Here is an 8,164-nt window from a genome sequence, read left to right on the forward strand (position 1 = left end):
GAGAAGGAGAGTTATGGTAACTTTTTTATATATACATAGGATAAATGCAGAAACATATAAAAACTAAAAATATCACTCTTTTGTTTCAAATTTTTATTTAAATTCTCATTAGTGTAGTATTGGTTTCAGGTGTAGAATGCAGTGATTCAACGTCACTCCTAAATAGGGAAATTGAGAGTCTGTGTAGCGGGAGAGGTCACATGCTGAAGGGACTGTTTTTGACAACTCTGTTGTCTAATTTATTTATTTTGCCATATCATGTTTAAAAAAGAATACGAAAACACTGTAAACTTTAAAAATACTCTAAGACCTTTCATATGAGTCCCTAATATTCCTCATTCTTATACAGAAACATGAAATAAAAATGAAACCCATTACTGAATCATAAACCAAATGAAAATAATTTAATAAGAGAACACAAGAAGCATCATATCTACTTAATTACACAGATAAAAAAGAAAAAAGGATCAAAAGAAGGCACAGAGGGAAGGAAGAGAATAGAACAAAATGCTGGAAGGGAGGGAAAGGAAGCTCTCCATAAGACTAGAGAGATTTCCCTCCTCTGAAGCTATAAAGGCTCAAGATTTCCACAGTTAAGTCTGCTACTTTGAAAATGTACTGCTAATCCTTCCAGATGTAAATGATAGAAATTCATGAATAATGGTGACAACAATTGTCACCAGAAAAAGGTGAATGGTTAGAGTGGATCCTAAGAAAAACCACTGGAAGGAGATAATGGAAATCTGAAAAGGTGTAAGAACTGAAACAAATCAACTTATCACAGATAATAAATCACAGAACAGTGTTGCTTTCTTTGGTCTGTGTCTTTATGTGAAACAAGAGTTGCTTTTTTGTATCCCACAGACCTTCTAAGCCCTTCCCTGGGGAGGTCCTTGGTAGTTTATTTTCAAGCCAATTCCTACAGAAATGGCACTGAGCACAGTAGACGGAGAGTGGACGCTTGGAAGGATCATAATCTCTGGATAAAAGCCAGAGTTGAATCCTGAGGAGCTGGGTAGTTTTAGAGAGACACGGTTTGGGAATCTTGGAGTTAAATGTCCCCATCTGGCAAGTTGTAACATGTATTTTTTGTTTAGGTGGAAACTGAGCCTTACAGATGTGAAATTTTTAAAAAAGGAAAAAAGTCGCGGTTGAGAACTAATCAGTCTTTCTCAGAACTATCTCACGCTTTCTCTGTGCATCCTTCTCAAATCCAAATACATAGTAATGGGTTAGAAAAATCTAAATAGGTATGTGTTTTATTTTTCTGTTTCCTACTAGAATAACGTAAGCCTGGCAATGTTCTGTATCTACAATCTGACATTTACGGTTCTTCTCCTGTTTTAAGTAAACATCAGGTACTTAGCTAATTAAATATAATATTAATAGAGTCTGGTTCATAGGAAAAGTGTTCACTTTCAGGATGTTGTGTGTAAGTCTTGATAAAATTACGTAGATAATGAGTGTGCTCTCCTTTCATAGGCTGACCTTGAAGTCGCCACCGCCTGAAAAGGGCTCAAAACAAAAAAATGATCTAAGGGTTGAAACAAGATAAGATCAAATTGATGTCATGGTAATTACATGAAGGACCATTCAATCACTGGGTGGAATTTACTGTTGATCCCTGGGCTTAGATGCAGGTGGGAACATGCAGTTTTTATTACTCTGCTGGTATAAAAGACAAGTGAAGGCTTTATTAACTGTAGTTACTGAGAAATCACAAGGCAAAGCTAAAATCCCTCTTCAGATCCACAATCAACTGCCCTGAACACATCCTGCAAAAAGTCCTGAGGAAGGTAATATAAATGAAACAATTTCTGGGATTTTAATTGAGTAAGGAGTAAAATATTCTATAATATAGGTCAGCTATGCATAAGCCTTCGTGAGGAGAGAGACAGACATTTACACGTTCTCTTTTCGGCACTCATGATTGAATTGGGAGGAAGTCTGCAAAACTGTGGTCTGTGATCACAGGCTAAGATGTTATCTAACAGAAACCAGAAACCAAATGTCTCCTGCTGAGATCTGCAAGTGCCTGTCAGTATCTAAAAAATTTTCTTCAAGAAATATTGGGTGTCATTTGAAAGACATTAGTTTGAGTGGTTTACAGGGGTCAGGTAGAAGGAGAGTAGATATTACATAAGTTGCGGATACTGTTTTATCATCAGTTTTTATTTATTTGCTTATTTATTTATTTAAAGATTTTTGTTGTTTGTTTTGGAGAGAGGGAGAGAGAAAGCATGAGCGAGCATGTTATTTGGGGCAGGGGCAGAGGGAAAAGGGGAGGAGGAGTCTCCAGCAGACTCCCTGCTGAGTGGGGAGCCAGACTCTGCTGGGACAAGGACCCTGAGATTATGATCTGAGCCAAAATGGAGAGTCGGATGCTTAACAGCCTGAGCCACCCAGGGGCCCCTAATCAGTTTTTAAATGATGCATAACTATATCTTCAATCTGGCCAGTGATAAAGCCGCTCACTTGTTTAGCCGAATGAATGACCATAGCTTCTGGTATCTTCTGAATAGATGTTTTCCTGTAGATGTGAATAGAGTCACGCTGAAAATTTTTGGGCAACATTGTTTGCATTTTCTTCTTTCGTAAAATGCTACAGAAGTAAGAGTCAGTGCTATTTCTCCAGTTATTGCTGATGACCTTATAATTCTGAATCTCCTGACCAAGTCTAGTTAGTTGTGTTCCAATGAGAGTTTCTGGAAACTTGTTAACCTTATGTTTACATGAGCACTAGTTGAAACGGCAGCTTATTGGGAGAGTGAGACTAGAAAATAAAAGTGCTCTCTTGTCCCTCTTTATTAGTATCGAGGAATAGGATTTGGGCACATGGAAGAATTATGGCTCTCTTGGGGAATGCAGAAGCTCCATTTAAACGTCATAGGAACTTTTATTTCCTAAGCGCTTATAATCCTTTCCCCACCCAAAAATAATATTTTTTTATATTAGATCAGAGGAATCTTTTTAATTTTCTGAAGATACCTTTTTCTAATTTATTTTTATTTACTTATCTTTTAAAAGATTTCATTTATTTATTTGACAGGGAGAGAGAAAAATCACAAGCAGGCAGAAAGAGAGGGGGAAGCAGGCTTTCTGCCAAGCAGAGAGACTGATGTGGGGCTCGATCCAAGGACACTGAGACCATGACCTGAGCTGAAGCAGAGGCTTAACCCACTGAGCCATCCAGGCACCCCTGAAGATACCTTTTAAATAATTACTTGACCCAAGGCCAGATCAACTATTTAAAATATTGGTCATCCAAATTGCATTGTAATACTTTGCTATAGTTTGAATTATTTAAAAAAAGATAAGAACAGTTACCATTTATGAATAGCTCATGTGCTTTCATTTCAATTTTAACTTTGGTTTTGGTTTAAGTTTCCTTTCTCTCTCTCTCTCTCTTTTCAGTAATAGGGTTTCTGAAATTTTGAGTCATATTTCTTACCATTTCCTGCTGAAAAGGGTAGTATGTGAACAATGTTAGAAAAGCAATTGATTATGTTCCAGAACAGGGTCTCAGTTTCATTGTACATTTCTTATAAATGTGGGACTCAAATTTACATGAAAACTCAAAGTAAAGCTGTGAAATAGAAATAGCAGAATTAGAAAGTAAAGTACATCTTGTCCAAAAAGAGATCAGGATAATTTGCTTTCACAAAAAGAAAATGTACAGGAATCAATTAATATTTCTATTGAGAACAGTACAACTCTTTTTTTTTTTTAAACAGATTGTGAATCCTGAAGTAGTTTGTTATCAATTTATGATCTTTGCAAATTCTGGTTTTGGTGTGTAACATTTCAGCATTACCTATTGTAATGTTGCACAAAGTAATCTGGTAATTTCTTGGTTCATCAGACTCAGAGATAATGTTATAAAAATGCTCTAGCATCCTTAATACAATAGAGTGTTTGAACAGGGCTTAGGGTTTAGAGAGGGTTTAGAAGGGGCTGAGGCTGGACTAGTGTGGAATCAGGGGCAATATTGGGAAATAAATTAGAGAAGACAATTGTAACAGCACGATCTATAGGTAAATCAATGTCTTAAAGGAGGTAATGGATTAAGTAAGTAGGGCCATAGGAGTGGTATGGGTGGAAGAAGTATGATCTTAGGAACAGATCACTTTCCATGTGACCTTGGCTGATCCCTTTAATTTGCTGAAGCATAGTTTTCTAGTCTATTAAATCTGTGCCACAAGGAGGCTTTCCTCATAGAGATGTAAAGAGAATCAAACAAAGGACTGTTACATGAAAGCCAGTGTTTCCTCCTTTCTCCCACAGTCAGACACCAGTCCTCACAACTCGATCAGGTGTAAAACGCCCCTCTATCCGGATGGAATGGCTTTCTCGAGGCTGTTCTGAAGAAGGTGAAGTCAGATAAATATGTAAAATCAAAAATTAAATGGGCAAGTTATATTTAAGCTGGCATAACATAATGTTGCTCTAGACAAAAAAATGTCGGCATCTTATTTAGGGATATACCATCTGAAAAAATCATTTAAGAACTCCATTGTAAAATATAAAGATTTGAAGGCTGTATAGCGAAGTGTGGTTCAGAGCTTGGAGTTTGGAATTGTAAAGAGATATTCTAAAATCTTGGCTCCACTAGCAGCAAATTTTGTGACTTTGTCTGGGTTACTTTGCCTCAAGAATTTCTTTAGCCAAAATGAAAGTAATACTTGACAAGATTGTCATCAGTATTGAATATGTTTATGTGTTCAAGGTGCCCAAAAGAACATCTAGCACACACAAGTGCTCCATTAAATGTAGGAATTATTTTTAAAGCAGAGTTCTTATTATTACCGAAGCCAGTATTGCAGATAGATACTGTGTATAATGCTCACTCCAAATTTTTTTCACACATTGCTACATTTCCCAAATAGAGTAAACTGAATATGTGTTATAGAAATAACCTCCCACAGAGGAAAAGTAAGAGGACAGTAGAAAGAGGAGAAAGCAGAAAGACAAGATTGGGGTCCTATATTTCAGACCCCGGAGGAAAAATTTTTGTTATAAGAGAGAGCAATAGATATTTGTTCCAGTGATCTATTGCGGTGAATCCAATTACCCCAAAACTTAGTGGGTGAAACAAGTTACTGTTCTGTCATAGTTCTGTAGGTGACCCTGGGCTCACCTGGGCAGTTTTTCACTTGGGTTTCTCAGGTGTTTATGGTCAGGTTGTGGCTGGGGTTGGAGTCATCTGGAGGCTCAACTGGACAGGTCATCTAGTATGACTTCTTCATTTCTTACTGCTTGGCCTTCTTTTCTCTCTCCGTGCAGGTTGGCTTCTTCTTGTCGGGTGATCTCAGAGTAGTAGCACTTTCTATCTGGTAACTGTCTTTTTTTTTTTTTTTTAAGATTTTTATTTATTTATTTGACAGAGAGAGAGAGAGAGAGAGGGAACACAAGCAGAGGGAGTGGGAGAGGGAGAAGCAGGCTTCCCGCTGAGCAGGGAGCCTGATATGGGGCTCAATCTCAGGACCCTGGGATCATGACCTAAGCCCAAGGCAGCCGCTTAATGACTGAGCTACCCAGGTGCCCCTGGCAACTGTCTTCTAAGAAACAGGAAGCAGAAACTGCCAAGTTAGGGCCTGGATACACCTAACAACCAGCCCAATATTGTTCCTGCCATATTCTGTTGGTTTCAGTAGTCAAATGGGATACAGAAATAGACACACTGTGGGTTTTCTTCTTCTTCTTCTTTTTTTTGTTTAAGGTTTCTTTATTTGCAAGAGAGGAGCATGAATGGGGAGCAGCAAGCAGGGGGAAAGGGAGAAACAGGTTCCCCACTGAGCAGGGAGCCCAATGTGGGGCTCAATTCCAGGACTGTGAAATTGTGACTTGTGCTGAAAGCAGATGCTCAACCGACTGAGCCACCCAGATGCCCCTAGACACACTGTGTTTTGTTGTGGAAATGGCAAGGTCATGCTACAGAAGGAATGGGCTGAGATATATTTTTGTTGCCACCTTTGGGAAGTACAACCTGCCACAGAAATGAAAACTTAGGGGCAATGAACAATGAAGGGGCTTCTCTTTGAAGCTCTTCTGGTATTTTTATTACAGAAAAACAAATCCTTATAAAGTAAGATGCCAGGGAAGAGAAATCAATAACCCTGCCTGCCTATTCTATTATTGAAAAACTTCAAGGCAAATGAAATATGTTTTTATGCTTTAATGCTTTTAAATGGGAATGATGGGTGGTGTGTCAAAAGATTGCATCAAAATAGCTCAGAGAAACATAACAAAATACAATGCACAAATTTTAAAAGTTACAAGAAACATTCTTATATTGCTATAATAATGCTCCATATGAAACTTTTCTAGCCTTCGGATATTTTACTTTTCTGAGGGATAAACTGATACTATCTGGTGTTTCATTCCTGCCAGCATTTATTATTCCAATAATGTTAATTTTTAAAATTGGGTATTTTAAAACAGCAAACACTTGAAATTTTCATTTAGAACAATATTTTGTGGTACATAGAGTCCGTTTTATCAAAATTTCTTATTGATTTAGTATGCAGACAATTTAAAAAATGCTGATATGCCAGGAAAACCAGAGGGTAATGGAAAAATCAAGATTTTAATTACATAATTAACATTGTAAAGTGCCTTTAAATAAAAATTAAAGTAGAAAGTGTGCATCTTATTATAAGCCCCTTAAATTTATTCAATTAAGAAAAGAAACTTCTTGGGGCACCTGGGTGGCTCAGTGGGTTAAAGCCTCTGCCTTCTGCTCAGGTCATGATCTCAGGGTCCTGGGATCGAGCCCAGCATTGGGCTCTCTGCTCAGCAGGGGGCCTGCTTCCTCCTCTCTCTCTGCCTGCCTGTCTGCCTACTTGTGATCTTTGTCTGTCAAAAAAATAAATAAAATCTTTAAAAAAGAAAAGAAACTTTTAAAAACATGATGGTAAAAGAATGGTCATAGGGATTAAAGTTATTTTCATAAATCCATAAGCCCTTGAATTTTCTTCTAATTACTGCTTGCTTTTTTCCTTTATTTTTAAAATAAATATTTAAGATAAATATCTCAAGGTCATCTTTCGTTCAGTGTTTCCTTATGGAAACCCCTGCTCTGTAAGACAGAAATTATACAAGTTGTGCTATATATTTCTCTTGTCCATGGAACCACTTTTTTCCATTTTCTTTCTCCCCATTTTGTCTGGAAAACAAGTTGGATCCTTTTAAAGATTTTGTGAAGACACAAAGCACTGTTGTTGTTTTTTAGTTGTTGTCGTTTTTTGTAAAGCACTCTTTGGCATTTATTGGGCCTCCTCCCTCCACATGGATTTGAGTTACCAGGATGCAGCATCCCAACCACCCAATTTTTCTCCTGAGCTCTTCTACTGAAGAATTTGGCCTTCACCATGACAGGTTGTTCTGGGAGCTTTCCTTTCCCCAAAACTTTGCAGTAGCCAGATCACACCACATCAATGATAGGAGCAGCTCCAGTCCTGTTTCTGGCCACATTTCTTCCAGTTGGCTGATGGACGTGGTCCCACACTTTATCAAGGTTGACAGCTGGGCAGAAGCTCTGGTTCCATGTGATAGTGGGCTGTAGTTCCAAAGAAGGTCACAGTATCTGCACAGTATCGTATCTGCACAGTTATTGTGCAGATACACAGTATCTGCAATACTGGCTTCGGTAATAATAAGAACTCTGCTTTAAAAATAACTTTTCCAAAGTCCTGGGTATGATTTGTTGAAGTTGATCCTGGGCCAATGACGCATGCCACCAGGACGACCCTGGGCCCTGGGTGCTTCTGGTGCTTGCGCAAGCAGCCGTGGCCACGGCTTACATTCCCTGGAAGTTTCCGAGTCTTTCTCAGCCTGGATGGCATGTCAGCAGCCCCAGCGAAAGAGGCACAAAACGCTGTTATGTGACTCATAGACAGAAATCCCATCCCGAATACTGCCCCTGATCTGTGTGACTTCACTTGGCCTTATTTTCCTCTGGATCCTGGGATGCTTTGAAGCCCACTGTTTGCCACCTGTAGCTGCTTCATAAGTTATGGGAACAAATATCAAAACACTAAAATACGTATTTACTGCTGTAGAGATTCTCTTCCGGTCAAGTAGATGCTCCTTAATCTTATTTGCTTGTCATCTCTCCTTTGTCATGTCCTCCATCCAGCAAATGCCGCAGTGTCAACAAATGCTT

The 8,164-nt window shown here is 38.4% G+C and overlaps 1 pseudogene across 1 annotated transcript; it reads right to left on the reverse strand.

Moving 5' to 3' along the window:
• Window positions 1-2,412: 2,412 nt before the first annotated feature.
• Window positions 2,413-7,844, reverse strand: LOC308344301 (large ribosomal subunit protein uL15-like; annotated as a pseudogene). The gene is made up of 4 exons: window positions 7,641-7,844; window positions 7,303-7,537; window positions 4,303-4,361; window positions 2,413-2,721 (listed from the first exon to the last, which is right to left on the reverse strand). The product of its transcript is annotated as a large ribosomal subunit protein uL15-like (transcript).
• Between the last annotated feature and the right edge of the window lie 320 nt (window positions 7,845-8,164).

This window comes from Martes martes (assembly GCF_963455335.1).
Source record: "Martes martes genome assembly, chromosome: 6".
NCBI classification, from domain to species: domain Eukaryota; kingdom Metazoa; phylum Chordata; class Mammalia; order Carnivora; family Mustelidae; genus Martes; species Martes martes.